The 16274-nt window shown below is 38.3% G+C and overlaps 1 protein-coding gene across 1 annotated transcript in view; it reads left to right on the top strand.

Moving 5' to 3' along the window:
* The window catches only part of LOC102689638 (olfactomedin-like protein 2A), a 104598-nt gene that overhangs the window by 65422 nt on the left and 22902 nt on the right, over nt 1-16274 (top strand). The window lies entirely within an intron of this gene.

Below are 16274 nucleotides of genomic sequence, written 5' to 3'. Positions count from 1 at the left end.
CCTATAGTTAATAAAAAAAGATACCTGACAACAGAATCTAAAAAATAAAGATTTGCATGGAAAGAAATCTTGCCATTTTCCAGTCTCCAGTAGTAAAATAGATCCCCGTCTTAAAAAGTAAACTTTCTTGTCCCATCAACAGATTCATTTACTTGATTTACATACAAAAAGGTACAGTGTAAACTCTTCAGAGTCAACTTCTTATGTTTTAAAGTTGCGTTGCAGTCTTCCTAAAGATGTTACTCTATGTAGAAATATGCAAGTATACTGCATTCACCTCATACGTGGAAGTGTGTGGATTTCATTTAAATGTTTATTAAGTGAAGCAGTTTTACATCAATAATCCCAGTCAAATCTTTACATCACGAACAAAGAAAAGTACCAGTGGAAAAACAAATCCGCAATCTTATCAGCAAATATTTTGGCGGTCAGTAAGGTGGAGTTCTTTGCACAGTTAGAGCAGTTCATGCACATCAGAACAGTTCTGAGGGCTTCTGGGTACCAGGTGTGGCTGCACCAGGAACACAGGTTAGGTCTTTGTTATTGAGAAAAAAACACTGTCCCATGCATCCATTTCTACCAATTCTGGATCATGGGGGAACCAGAGCCTATCCTGGCAAGCAACAGGCACAAGGCAGGGTACACTCTGGACAGGACACCAGTCCATCACAGGGCAGACACCAGTGTCAATTTTCCCAGAAGCCACTGAACCTACCAGTTTATTTTTGCATTGTAGGCAGAAAGCAGAGCATCAAGGGAAACCTACGCAAACTCCACACAGACAGCACCCCAGGTAGGGCATTGAACACTGCAAGGCAGCAATGCCAACAATAGTGCCGCCCGAAGACTGTACCATGAATTCCAAATAGGAAAAATAATAGGTTACTCCACAATTCCTTCTATAAAATGGGCTGTTCACAAAATATCCAAGGATGTCCTTGGGATCTTCCATACATTATGTCATTAATACAGCATGGCCAGCTGCTGATACGGACAAATGACCAGAGGATTTTAAGGATATTCTGCTTTTCGATTTTGTGGGAAGGAAGTGCTGCACGTTTGACAACTTATAATATGCCCCTTCTGGCAAGTTTTAATTGTGCTTTTATTTTGTAAAACGGTTTGAGAGAAATGGCTTGGGAGGGGCTAATTCAGACAGAAATGTAAAAGTATTGGTCTATAAGAGTGATACAGAAAAAGCATAAATCACAACACATCTCTTTCTCAGGGCAGTACATTAGAATTTGACTCCCTGGACATTGCATTGTTTATTAAAAAAAACACATTGACATTAATGCCAGGTCTGGTAATGCGCAATGTGACCAATGTCTTTGTTTCCGTTTACATCATTGCTTTGATTTATGCAGTAACAAGAGCATCATAACATAACATCATAGTTACAAAATAGTTACATATTGAAGCTTAAGAGTTTGGATGTGCAGTTTGCAGATTAATAACGAGTGTGGTCTGACATGTCCTATTTTCTACTCCTTTTAATCTTCTGTGAATGCCTGAAAGCAAACAAAATTAAAAATTAAAAAAGGGTCTTTTGAACTCGCAGAGTTTGGAACATGAACAAAGCCTGGAAATAACAGGCACACAAAATTGTTGAGAATGCTGCTCATACCAGCTCTTCAACTTATCCCTAGATAAATCCCTAGATTTTCACTTTTCTTTTTAAAAAAAAATCTTCTGACAAGTTTAGCATTTCTGCTTTTTACAGATCAGCTTTGAATATCTTAGATGAAGGATTTACTGAAATATTTAAACATGTAATCTGCTAGAAAGAGTTGTATTTGAAAGGAAGCAGCCAAGTGTTCAGTTCATGAGCAATTTGCCATGAGAGTGCCATGTATTTTAAAGGTACTGTATAGTCCTATTCCTCTGGGGATCCAGTAATTAAATAGTTTACTGGGGTTGTTCACCTGGAGTTCACTAAATCAGTTTTACTACATGTTCTGTAATGATGTGTTCCAAGAAACTGAATTATAATGTACTCTGCAGATGTTTAAGTCAGGGAACACCTTTAGATATTGTTGCACAGTGAGGGAAGGCACAGTATACTTCTAAGAGGCAGCGAAGTGAAAGAAAGATTAGATCAATCTGGAAACTACAAGATCCAGAATCCTTAGCTGCCACAACAGGAAAGGAGTACCAGCTGAGCTTGCATAACAAGGAAACTTCATTGACCTGGGAAAGGTTTTTCTTTATTTATTCTGAAGCTTTTAATTGCTGCTGAAGAGATTCTCTGAATCGGACATAAGGAGTTTTTTTTTTTTGCTTTATATGGTTTTTCTTGCTTTTTTTGGTAACTCATTAATGTACTGGAGTGTAGGGTCTTCTCTAACAACATTTTACATCTGAATTCTTTAATAACATCATCCGTCTTCATTACAACCTCAAGTGAAGGCCATCCCGTTGAAGTGATGGGAATGGGCTGGAAATGTCAAAACTTTGTGAATAGATGCCTGTTCAGTCTTGTTGCATGCAAAAGTCCAGTACATTTGGTAGGACTGATTCTGAAATCTTGGTCAGGGGGTTTTAACAACAAATAACTACAGACTATGAGATTTTCTATCTATTGATTCATAGAATGCATTCATCGGTAACTGCTACATACTGTAGGGCTCATTCTCACTTTAATCCAAAGTATGGAGCTATATATTGGTATCCAACATAAAGTATCCAAGCTGTATATTGGTATTTATTCTTAAAGGACAGATCTCCCAGTTATGGATCATCTGAACCTCTGTCCAATAATGGAAGCAATGCCTCAAACACATCAAAACAAAATTGAAGGAGATGTTTTTTAAAAGTTAATGGCTTCAGCAAATAATCACTAACAGCCTGTTGGTTATTTTAAGCTCAAAATAAACACAGTGAATTGACTTCAAATGTTTCCTTTACTGTCTGTTTTCTTGCAGCTGAGGGTGACTCTGTTCGCACCACCATGAAACTGTATTGTTACCACATTACTAAAATGCAGTAAACCCTCAGAAGTCGGAGCACACAACTGCGAATAATCAATCTCTTTAAGCATACTTAAATCAGCTCATGTTGGAGGTTTTTTGATGTTTTTCCAACAGCAAATCTTTCCTCTTGCAGAACCTCGTAATTTAGAATCTGCAAATCAAGTTTCAAAGGCCAGTGCATAAATGCAACACTCACGTCTAATGGATTTAATCAAATATTTTAAACACGTATCGGACAAAATGGGGACAGTTGATTACTTCATTGGTCATATAAACCTAACAATGCCGGCCCTTTGAATTCAGTCTCTGCATGAACTGCTATGGACTGCTACACTACACTTCACTTGTATTTGCAGAAGGGGGGCGAAGATTGGCTGGTCACTGTTTTCTCCTGTTAATGGCATTGGTGAGTTGGTCCCAGTGCTCTTCTGTTGGAGAAAATGATTGTTCTAGCCAGGTCATTAACCTACATGTGTGCCATTGTAATTTTGGCACTGGGTTTTCTTGCATTGTCGTGTAGGAAAATGATTTGTATGAAGAGCAAATCCTAGATCCAACAGGTTATGTCAATATACAGTATCACTAAACATTAAGGCTGCCCTACAGTACACCAAAAGATTTCTTGTGTCTCTTCAGACCCGTTCTTGATGAATGTCTCACTTCCACCTTGTTGATCAGGCTGAACACTGCCACAGCAGGCAAAACGCTCACATCAACACCTTTACCCATGTCAAGAGCACAACAGAATTCACCAGTCTATAAAATATTCTGCCAGCACCTCAGATATCCTCTGACCCAGTTATACCCTGCATGGTTTCCAAGCATGTAAATCATTTTCATACAGATACAATGAGCTACAATCATTCTGCTCATATGTACATTTTTTCTCCTGTAATTTCCAATGCTTACGAATATCCAAATTCCAATGCCGTTGGAGCAGACTTTAGACTTGTATTCTTATTTTTTAGGTATAACATCTCATTCTCTGATCAGCCTCTCTCAGGCCCCTTCAATCATGCCAATAACAATCAAGCAATTCTCACAAATCATGTCGTTTTGGCATTTTTAAGTAACCTCAAATACTGAACAGCTGGAAGTGTCATGAAATCATATGACATAACCTAGTTATTTTCCTACCATAGGTTAATAGCACACGATCAACAAAAGAACTTAAGATCATTACCTAAAAAGTGAATTGCATTGTGTCACACTGATATAAAGAAAGAACCGTTCCATTATGCTGGAGTAATGTTGATATGTGCCCCGAAGGTTGTTTAAATTGCTTGTTCTGATCTGTTACAACTATGTATTTAAAACAAGTTTGATCAGATATTACTTTTCTACTACCTCTTCGAAAAGTCAAGGGAAATCTTTCATACTTTTTGGTTAATCTGGGAAGTTTTTTATATTTAAAAAAATCATGTTGGAAAAATTACTTGATATTCAAGAAAACCACATTTATTATAATTATTCTAACACGTTATTTATTCTGTACACAAAAAGCTAAAAAAAAGCACTGCACCTGCGCAATATTACACAAATGTGTATTTCTGTGTATATCTTGACTGGCTGACTGGTATTGTCTTTACAAGCTAACTACTTCATTAATGTCAAATCTGATAGAGACATAGGAACATGAATTATGTTGCCTTGCCCTGTAGATTTTAGCTTGTGTCCATCATTTTATGGACAAAAAAAAATAAAAGCTTGGTTTTTGAAAAACATGTCAACTATCACTTGTTTTTAAGCAGAAACATCCGGAGATGACTTTCATGAGAAATGATTCAGAAACTAGACCACTTCCTGCCATTTGGGAAAACAGACACCTTGAAGTATTTCTTCAACGCATATTTTTTTCTTGAGCAGTAAAAAGCCTGCTCAAGGTACAAAATGGGAGAAATAAAACTATACTTGACAGATGAGGGTTTTAAAAACTGCTGTTAAATCTAAACAATAGGAATGATTCATACAAAATGTGAAACCTCAGCCTTGTTCATGGAAAACCACAAGGTTGCAGAGCAATTATCACAGATGAATATCACCACTCAAATGTGCTTGTTTCAGTAAACATTGAAGGCTCTGATTACCCAATGCAAGGTCCCACAAGGCAGTGTTATAACAATGAGCTCTCTGCTAATGTCTGACTCCTGTGAATGGTCCATATTTCTCTTAAAGCAACAATCTTTTCTCTTTACTTATCTTTTTCTCAATAATGCATATCTTAACGTGCATTTTGGGGATGTTTCAGCTGTTTTTCCTCACATGGTTACTCTGAACTGACTGTTTCATTAACACATCTTGGCCAAATAAATGTTTGAAGCCTTTGGTTATCTAATCCATCATTATCCTTCCAGGAAGTGGCCATATCACCCTGCAGCTCACAACTGGCGACCCGCTGAAGCTCAGCAGGTGTGAGCCTAGCCAGTACCTGGTTGGGAGACCTCCTGGGGAAAACTAAGGTTGCTGCTGGAAGAGATGATAGGGGGGTCTCCCTGCGGTCTGTGTGGGTCCTAATGGCCCACTAAAGTGATGGGGACACTATACTATTGCAAGGCTCCATGGACTTGGTATGTGACATAAGCCCAAACTCCAAGCTCATTAGAAATGAGTGAACGTTTTGTAGCTCAAACCAAGTCATTTCAATATTTCAGATGGTAAGAAAAAATTGTGGGCACATGGGAATGATGTGGGGACAGGTAGATAGGAGAAAAGTGGATAACTTTTTTTGTAAGATGGCTTCCTCTGAAAACTTCATCCAAAAAAGAAGCAAAGCAAGAAGAGGGACTGTACCAACACCAGCACATTAATCACACAGCCCTGCCAATGCATGATCTTAATTTTTGCACATTTTAAGCGGTCTGTCTTTAAGCCCAGAGACAGAACGTCTGTGGGCTCCAACATCTCTCATTAATCCCCTCTTGGGGAAAGTCACAGTCTTATTTTTCTCTTGTGGTTTCACTCAGATCCTTCCTCAACTCAGTTTTTTTACTAATCAGCATTCACTCATCTAATTAGGCACTGGAGCATTCTTCTGGATTCATTCCTCATTGCACAATCACTCAGCATCTTCATTTCACAAATCATTGTTCACTAATCCAATTAGGCACTGGAGTGTTCTTTCAGATTCACTTCATGTCACCCCACCACATTTCTTTAATTGCTTCACTCTTCATAATCTAGTCATTAACCCTTAACGATAGTTCCACCACCTAAACTCGGATCCTCCAGAAAAAGTACAGGGTGTGCATAAATAATTAATAGAACAGTCAATTTTAAAGGACATTTTCTAGCACAGACAAGGTTTATTTTGTACTCTTTTTTATAACTTTGCACAATTAACCAGAAACATTTTTATGCAATTGCATTGCTATATAACAATAATAAGACTTTTGTCATCTCAGATCACAGACTTTTTTTTCTATTGATCTTATTGAACTTGCTTAGAACCATAGCTACACTATATCAATATCTATTTGCTTCCTGCTGGACCTACTTTAAAAACCTTCAGAAACACTCAAAGGCTAATTGTCACACAGGATAATTGTGTTTGCTTCACAAATAATAGCAATTATGATTAAAAGGGAATTTTAAAATAGTCTTGTATCGTATGCTAGTCAGGCCTCTTAAATTAAGACTTTTAGGTTCCAAAGTAACAGACTTGAATCCACTTAGCTCTAAGTGATTTTGCCACCCCCCTGCTTACACATAGCTCTTCTGGCTTAGCTCAGAAGAACAGTTTAGCTACACAGATACTTTGATAAACCAGACACCCATGTTCTGATACTGCCTCAGGGTTCACATAAATAAAATAATCCCCCTGCTTTCCTGCTGTTTTCAGGGAAAGTGAACGGCTAGGAACAAAGAAAATAGGTCACGTAACCACCAGTGGAGAGACCAGGAAACCTACATGCTATATGTTTTCTAGTGCCTGATTCTTATTGACTAAACAAAAAAACAAGACAGGATCAAAAAATAAATCTCGGGTAAATAATAATTAACTTTTTTTCAGATATCTTTTTCTACTGCTAACTTTAGCCTTAAAGACCTGGTTCTGGATATTAAAAGGGTCTTTTGGTTTCCATTCCAATCAAGCCTTGTGGCTCTGTTGGCTTAATTAATCAAGATGAATGTGCCCATCAGTCATGGACGACACCTCTGAACCTTGAAGTAGTAACTCTACAGGACCAGAGCCAGTGACCACCAGTTTAAAGGTAGAATTCAAACCAGCAACAATCCTCCTTTGCAGAAAACATTTAAATAACCTTTTCAATGGGTAACGTCAAAGCGAAGGTCTTAGTTCTATCAGACGTTTTATCCTAGCCTTACGACAGCCTCTGATTGGGAATCATCTTTAGTTTGGATTGGAATGAAATCACACCCCCCAGAACTGATCTATGAGGAGCTGTCTGTTTTAGAAGAGGTACACGGCCTTACAGTATAAACCGCAGTGAAATGCCAAAATACTGCTAGCAGAGAAATCTAGGATTAACTGTATTGATTTGCATTGCCTCTGTCTAATAATTTGTTTACCAGAAGAGGTTTGACTTGGAACACACTCTGTAGGCTAAGTGTTTCCTGTGGTCTAATGGATTTGTGAGAGTAGCACAAGCAATTGATAAGGGAGAAAAAAGAATATATATCCAGCAATAAGTAAAGTCACACCAAATGTTTGTCGTAGTAGGATGGAGACCAACAGTGTATTAGCAATGATAAAATAATGTTGTGAGTTAATGTCTGGTAACTCAAACGTTTGTGATGTTTGATCAATATCGTTTGCAGAGTGTGGAGACATGTCAGCCCTGCTACTTGAACAAATTTGGTGTCATCAAAATAATACAGGCAGGTTACTAAGAACTGTTTAAAATGGTAATTGACTGTTTATTGATTGTGGAGGCATGCATTTATTGATAATGACTACAAAACAAAAAAGATGAATAACAATATGTTAAAAATATATTGATTACCGGAAGATCGTAAATGATCTCCTACAAAATATGTTACAAATCCAGAAAAAAAGGATTCTGTTTAAACTGAATGATAAATAATCCAACACATTCCTTCCAGACCATGAAAGATAACCCCTTTTCAATTTTCAAAAAATAATATTGTGTTAGGCAAGGCTTAAAGAAAAGAATCAGTCAGCCCTGACAGAATGGCCACAGGACTTAAAGGATTTCAAATGAAGGCAGGATGTTGAGCTGTTGACCATCTGATACAATGGGATCTGTCACTGAGCCAGTATCCATCCAGAATACAGTGAAGTATACAGTACAACACCTCTCAGATGTGAAGATTCTCAACATCTTTACACTACAAAAAAAACATAAAAGAAGAATTGGACAGAACAATTTAAGCAAAATTATCTACCAATGGGGTAACACTGTTCTCTTAAGGTTTGTGATAAGCATTTTTAAACTTCTTACAAAAAAAGCCTAAAATGAAAGTATTATGCATGTCATTAAATTAGAACGTCTTCATGTCAAGATCTGAAAACTAGAGCTGCGATAGTGAATGACTCTCTTGACCAGTCTGTTAAAATAGGAAATTTACTAAATAAGTCACATTTTATGTTAGACAAGATTGTTACAGTTGCTAGATTGTAAAAAAAAAAAGCATTACATTCAAACTGCCTTAATTTAAATAAGCCTTATTTATGTGTATACATTTTCTATCATTTTATTTAGTAATGCAACTAATATTCTGTCTGCTTTGTTATTGACTGTCCTACGCTTGTTGGAGAATTTCTGTTTGAAGTTGATTGTTCTCTAAAACCTTTTTCATTTTCAATTGTTAATAGTGACCACGTGAGATCAATTTAATCTAGTACTAATGTCTCACTATCAAGTCCTAAAAACCTCAGTTTCTCATTTGTTTTGTAACATGAAATTACATAACTGGAAATGTTCATCAGAAAACTGGGTATTTGGAACATTTTAAACGTGTTTTCAGCTTCTGATTAAATTCCTTATGATTTCTACATCGCGTGCTGTCACTGGACTTCAGAATGAACAAGGAAACACAAACCAGAGGATACAAGATACAGGAGAGAGCTCGAGGCACTTTTTCATACAAAGGGCTGTGGGGGTATGGAACAAACTACCCAGCCATGTTGTTGAAGCCGATAGCTTGGGTTCTTCCAAGAAATGGCTGGACAAGAACCTTGGAGTGGTCAGCTACTAACTGGGCTAGATGGGTTGAATGGCTTCCTGCTGTTTCTAACCATTCCTATATCCTTATCTGTGTTTATAGAGCTGAGACAAATTTAAAACATACGTATTAGTACGTTATTACTAAAATTAAGACTTTGATGAAGTCAGTGTTCATGGCTTGATTATTAACTAGCGGAAAACAAAGCCCATGCAGAAAAGAGCACAGTATTTTAATATTTCGCTCAGTCATCAATGGGAGTGTTATTACATGTTTCGATTTTAACACGGCGTGTCCAGCATTAAAATGTTTTCCCAGCATGCTGAAATTACTTGCACATTAAACGGGTACACTCATTTCCCATGGCAGCTGTTGGAATAGAATGACCAGTAGTTTTTGGATATTTGCTTCTTTTAAAATATTTGAGGCTGCCAGCTCTAATTTAAAATACAGAGGGACTTGTTCAAACTTAATAACTGCACAATGGGATTCCCTGCGTTTTCATTCTCAATCTTTGTACTGTAATTTTTAGCAGTTGTGACTGGAAAAGTGTCTTTAACATTTTGAAATAGAGGAGAAATTACTTTCCTTTAAAATGATCAACATTTAAAGTGTAACATCTGTGCTACTGTAAATGTTGACTTTAGTGTATCCAACAGTATGATACCAGAGGGTAACCTATAAATTCATATAATAGAATACTGGAGGCAATACATAATGTTTTCTTGATCCATAAAAGTCAAACTGTAGAGCTCAAATAAACGTATTTTTTTTAAAAAGCAAATACATTTTTACAGATCAGATTGTGTGCAGGACAAGATTTGCTTTTAACGAGACATTAAGAGTTTTCTCCTGTTCCCAGCTTTTTAAAATTTGGTGGTGGCGTTTGAAATTTCAGTAGATCTGGGGCTGTAAACTCTTGGTAATGTGCACTACATTAACAAAGCTCTGATAAATCGGATCGCAATTGGCCTCCACTAATGATTAGACATTTCTTAAAAGCCGGATTATTTTTTAGACAGAAACAATTAGTGCGCTCTATAGTCAAGTGTTAATTGCTTGTTGGGTATGTATTTGATGTGCTATTTTGTACCCCCTAGGTTGACAGAATGACAGAATCTTCCCTCACAGTCCTTACAAATAAAACATCACATTTCATGCTTTATTTGTAAGATCCCCACTCACCTCAGAAGAGCCACTGGGAACCTTTTCACGCAAAATCACTCTGCACTCTAATGCCGACTGAAAGGTTCCAGAAGTGGTTGTCTGGCTGTATTGTGCAGGGCTTTTGGACAAAAAGAAACAATAGACTTCTTAAACGGAAGAGCTGCGGCTCAGATTGTTGACTCTACCCACACAGCCTAACAACAACTAGTAAACCTACAAAAAAAACGTATATACATCCTACTAATTAACCCCATGTGAAAATCCCAACATTCCAACCAGTAGTACTAATCCTGTATTCACTTTTTCCAAAAGGCTGGGCTATGTCCAAGCAACAACTGCATGTGCAGCCTGTCGGGGTGCCCGCTATTTCCAATGCAGTCCCTACACAGGGCGATATGCCACATGCATTAACACTATCCCTTCCTATTTCATCCCATCCCCAGCTTCACCATAAAACCTCCTCTCTGTTATTCTAAGACAAGTCGACTTGACAGTAACAGTGTAGCAGAGCAGTAACACTGCACCGCCAAAGAGGACGCCACCAAAATGCAGTGGCCAAATGGATGTTTTTATTAACCAGCTTCCACGTGGGTATTTTGCACACACTGAGTTTATATATTATTTGAATCACTAATCAGAAAAGTGGGAGAGATCATCGAGCACCAATATGGGCATATTGCTTGTCCCAGCAGTTTTATTTTGCCTACATCCTGCACATTCATAATGTCACATGCTCACTTCAATGAGGTCATATCCATCTCTCTTTGCCCTGCTTTCAGAGTGCCATCATCTAAGCAGCCCGACAAGAGGAGAAATAGTTGCCAATGGCACTTTCGCAGGCATCAACCAGGCCATTCATTTGCCCCAGACACAAAGCCCACAAGGTCACAGACCTCTACAAGGGAGCAACTGACTTCTCTGTCAGCCCTACAGCTGGAATACTTGAGGGGTGACAGAATGCAAAACTGAACTAATAAGAATGTGACCATTGTCCAATCAATCAGTGCTGCCTACCATTGGAAACTTGATTCAGATGCTTTTTCAGCTGACAGGCACGGCTGTTGTTTGAAATAATCCCACAGAAAATGGCAGCCAAAAGGAATACTGCACCAATTATCTGCAGGATTCCTGTGGACCACCAGCAGACACAGAAGAAGCAGCTACTGTTTGGAGCCAGCACCTTAATGAACCAGGAGACAGACGGCATTACCCTCATACCAGCACACTTTAGGAATTGTTGGTTTCACCAACACTCCTCATCAAAGGGGTTGAACTCATCATATTTCTCATGGGGATCGCTGTGGTGTAATGAAAGTGATGTAAAATTGGGCGTGATATACTTATATCAGTTTATGAAAGAAAGTAGGACTGAGCAGACATTGCTGCACCCCAGCGGCCAGCACTATTTGGAAAGGAATAACCTTCATCCTGGAGCTGGTTTATCTACAGTTCCTGCTGTAAAAAAAATGTTTTTTTAATGATAATGCATGTGACATATATTGCTCATTGGCAAGACCAATTGCTTGCAATCGCAATTGTTCTGCTGCGTGAGTGACTCTTTATAGTCACACGGTCGTCAACAAGGCCATTGTTGTGTTTTTGCGTTTAAATCGCTGTTTTCGTTTTATTGGCTTTACCATTTAACCCATTGATAGTGGGCGGTTAATATGTGACATCGGTACTGAGTGTAACAAGTCCATTATGAGAAAAAAACACAAGAATAGAAGGGTGGTTAAAATAAAAATAAAAAACTGGAAAATTATATTTAGTAATCGTCCTTTCTAACCTTTTACAGAGCATCATGGGTACGTTCATATAGGCATTGTGGCTGATTATAGGTTAAGGATCAAATGCAGGAAATAAACATTGAAAAAGGACCCTACTGTATGTGCAAATCACATCTTCCAGCAATGCTTAGCAAATTTCACCTGTCCCACAGCTTGGTGATGTTTAGTTGATCAGACCCTGATAAGTCAATAAACTACAGCGTATGAATTCCAATCACACAGACGCATCCTATTAAGGCGGCCACTTGTTAAAATATGTGCCCCCAGCCCTACTTCCCACTCACTGCACTCTGTCTGCATGTGCTCCAGTGTGCTGACTGAAGCCCCATGAAGCCACATACCCAAGGCATTTCATTGTATTTTTTAAGCCGTTCCATGAACACTTACATGTTTTCTTGGGAACAGTTTTTTGGCAAGACCTCCTGCATATATGCAAAAAATAAATAAATCAGGGCATATTTTTTCCTTGGATTTCTGAGCCAGCAGGGGAAAGGGACCTGAGTTCTGGTCTGAACTCCAGTTGTGAACACTAGAAATCAACAGAAAGCAGAAAACGTAGGGAAACACTCTTCCCTTTCAGTCTTAATCACTGACAATTCAGATTAATTAAGGCTAATTAAGGGAGTGATTAGTTTGAATAACTGATTGCAATGAAGTCCTGCGACTCTTTAGTCATTGCTGGTGCGCCTGGCTGCTGTTGGATCATGTTCGGAGTCAGCAGGACCCTGTACAGAGGGTCAGGAGAAGACACAAGGAGCAGAACAAGAAAGGTAAAGGCAGAGATTTAAAAGAATTGATGAGATGGAGATGCGATTTACAAACTGCTCATTAAAAAGCTGGAGTGCCGAGGACCTTCAGGACTTGGGCAGGAAAAGCCCTAATCCGTCCAGAGAGAGTCTTGATAGTGACATGCCAAAGCAGAGATGCAGGATAGCTGCCACTCCTCCACCAAAGCTAAAGCCAAAATATGGGAGAAGGCTGGGTGGAGAGGCATTACTTAGATGCACAGCAGGGATAAGCTGGTATGATTCACTCTGGGAATCAAAAAAGTGATTTCTAGCACATCCAAACGTTCTGCTGACAAGTCAAAGCAAGGGCGTGCTTCCCCCTGCTTTGCATAATTTTGAGACCCCATTTGAAGACATAACCTCGCATGCCCTTGGCAGGTAAACCAGTTTTTCCATTAACAACAATCGCCTGAATCTGGCAGCGTGGGACGAGATGGTCTTTGACTTCATTAACATTTTATAGGTCCTATAATATGCTACCCCACCCCCCAGATAAACAGTTTTCAAAAGCAAAACAAAACACCCTGTCCCGGTGCCCCACTTTTCATGATCAATAATTTTGTTCTTCATGTCTGAAAATAATTCATGTCATTTCATGTCTTTTACAGTATGTTTGTTCTTAGGACCACATCAATTTCCCTACAGGATTCATAAAGTATTATCTATCTAGGGGCAAACAGTTTCCAATTACTTAAGGATTATGTCCATTTTGTTTTTAAAGTTTTTGAAACCTAAAAAAAAGAGCTCAGTGTTTTAAATCCCAATGCATTTATATGGCAGATTGAATTTCATCTTTTTAATTTTTTAAGGGGACACAAACTAGCCTGTATAAAAGTTTATTTTGAGAACAAAAACAAGGTACTGCAAGTCCTTAAACACAATATTAAATTCTACAATGTATAACAAAGGGACCAGAATCACCAAAGCATTTTGTGATTTAAACCTAGTAATTTGCTTTGGGCGTCTCACATAAATATTTCTAGGAGGCATGGCCTTTCTGTCAAGTTTAAATGTTTGTACTTCAATGCAGTATAATTTATAAAAGCTCAGGTGAGAAGAATGAGGAACGTTCCCATAAGAAAGAGTTGAGGACACTGGAACATGTTTCAGAAGACCTACTGCTTGGAACAAATAATATTTCCAGCCTAAATCATCCCGTTATGTTCATTCAAACTATAATTAATCCTGTTCATTTAAAGACAAGACCAAATTGCATAACTTTAATGTCACCTGTCCTTAATCCAGACTAAAAATGTATTCATCACAATCCACAGAACGAAGGCTTTTTTTGTGCCTGGCAAGGCTAAGTTGTTTTAATACTCTTTACACCACACTTAGCTGAGTAGAGCAAATTAGCCCACATTGCTTTAATCTGACAGCAGTTGGGTTTCCTGCTTTATTTAATCAGATTCGTGTTTTCACTGGATTAAGCCACATTTTAAAAGGCATATGGCTGAAGGACATGTTGCTCTTGCCATTTCTTGCAGTCCATGATTGACTTTTACAAAGCATGTTGGGTTTCCTTTCATTTCATTTCACAATTCATCAGGCATTCTCGTGCATGTCCAATAACCAATACAGAGTTGCATTGTAGGGCAACCAATGTAGGGCACTTAAAGAATGGTCAGAGAAAGTCTTTATATACAATATATATTATAGCTGTACATGGGAATATATATGCACATGATGGTTATCCCAGGATTTTGGATTCAATTCCAGTCAGGGGTTCTAGTATGTGGGGAGTGTGCATGTTCTCACCATAACTGCATGGGTTTTTCTCCTGTCACACTAAGACAAGCCTCCTTCCCCTGCAACATGTTGTTGACACATGGGACTAGATGGACAGGTAACCGACAACTGGAAAAAATATTCTCGAAGTGCTGAGTAAAGTTTGCTTTTGTATTAAGCTTTTGAAAATGGACAAATGTTTGAATGGCTCCCTCTCACAGCTGCAGGAGATGTGTAAGCAAATCAGAAACAGTTCAGTAATATAATAGAACTCTATTACAGCTGTTGGAAAACTCTAGATATAAGACTTTATAGCTTAGTATGCTGCCAGAGGGGGCTCGACGTATCATAACCTGACTCACATACTGTGCAGTAGAAGAGGGGGTGATGAAATATAGTTTGTGGAATTATTGCATGAATTCAGTTAAGGATTAAGCACACCAACATGAATCTCAGGTCCACTCAGCTTTTTCATCCTCATTTGCAGAACAAATTCTCTATTTGTAAGTCACCGTGAAATAGTTTACGTTTCAATAATGGAATATTGGAAAAGCCGCAGATGAGGGTTCCCTAGCAATGTAAGCAGAACATTGTGTTTTGTTGAGCACTGCATGAGCCAGGGGTATAACCATGCTGAATCACATCTTGGCTGGGGACTACACTGGAAATGTAAGTCTGGCTCTGGCATTCCTGGGACACCAGGAATTGATTTTGACAAATGCTAGTGCTAACCCCCGAAATCACGAGGCAACGTACACCACTAGGAATTCTCATTCTTGCCAGTTAGGGAAAGGAACAGGGAAATTCCATGCTGAAAGGAAGAGAAGGAAAAGAAAAGGAAATAAAAATACAGTATATCGGGTCCAAAATGATACATTGCTTGATCTGTAAAGTGTAACCTTTTACCAGTATGTCACTAATTTAAATATGCATTATACTGCTCATTTTTTTGATGGATGGTTTGCAGGAAGCAGGAAAAAGCAGAAGCCAGGACTGAGTTCAATCTTCCAAGGCTGATTAGCTGGAAAACAGTAAGAGGCTAAGGCTGTTGAGCAGCTTAAGGAAAGGGCTCGTAAATCAGCATGGATCCCCATTCTAGCCACCTAATGATTTCTCTGATGATCTCTGAGCTAAACTTCTTACCATGAACTCCAAAGTTCAGGGAATCAATATATGTTTGCGTAGACGTTTCAAATACTGCCAACTACGTACAGTCCTCCATACAGTACATCAAGAGTTTATTAGCCTCCAGATTAGTTTTTAAAATCTTGACCACTACCGGATTTTACTTGTATTCACTGCGGCGCATCTTTTATTGTACCTTATCGCAACGGGACTAGTGAAAAACAAAAAACGGGCTACGATAATTGTTTGACAAATTTGGGGATCTTTATCGTGATCACAATAAACTATATATACACACACTTTTCATCTCCAACAACTTTAATCTTTGGTGTTGCCTTACTCTGATAATGCTAAATGACTGTCTTTTGTGCCTAAATATGTTTTAAAAACTAGCCTGGAGGAGTTAATTGTTATGCTTCAACAGTTGTGGAAGACACTTGAGTTAGGCCTGTCATCTTGATCACGGCTGAGGGAAAATAGAAACCAACTTGAAACTGATTGAGATTCCATAGTAAAAGATCGTTTTTATACTGATTGCGATATATATTACTGTATATTAA

Source organism: Lepisosteus oculatus, chromosome 24 (assembly GCF_040954835.1).
Source record: "Lepisosteus oculatus isolate fLepOcu1 chromosome 24, fLepOcu1.hap2, whole genome shotgun sequence".
Lineage (NCBI taxonomy): Eukaryota > Metazoa > Chordata > Actinopteri > Semionotiformes > Lepisosteidae > Lepisosteus > Lepisosteus oculatus.
This window is presented reverse-complemented; position numbering and strand designations above follow the sequence as displayed.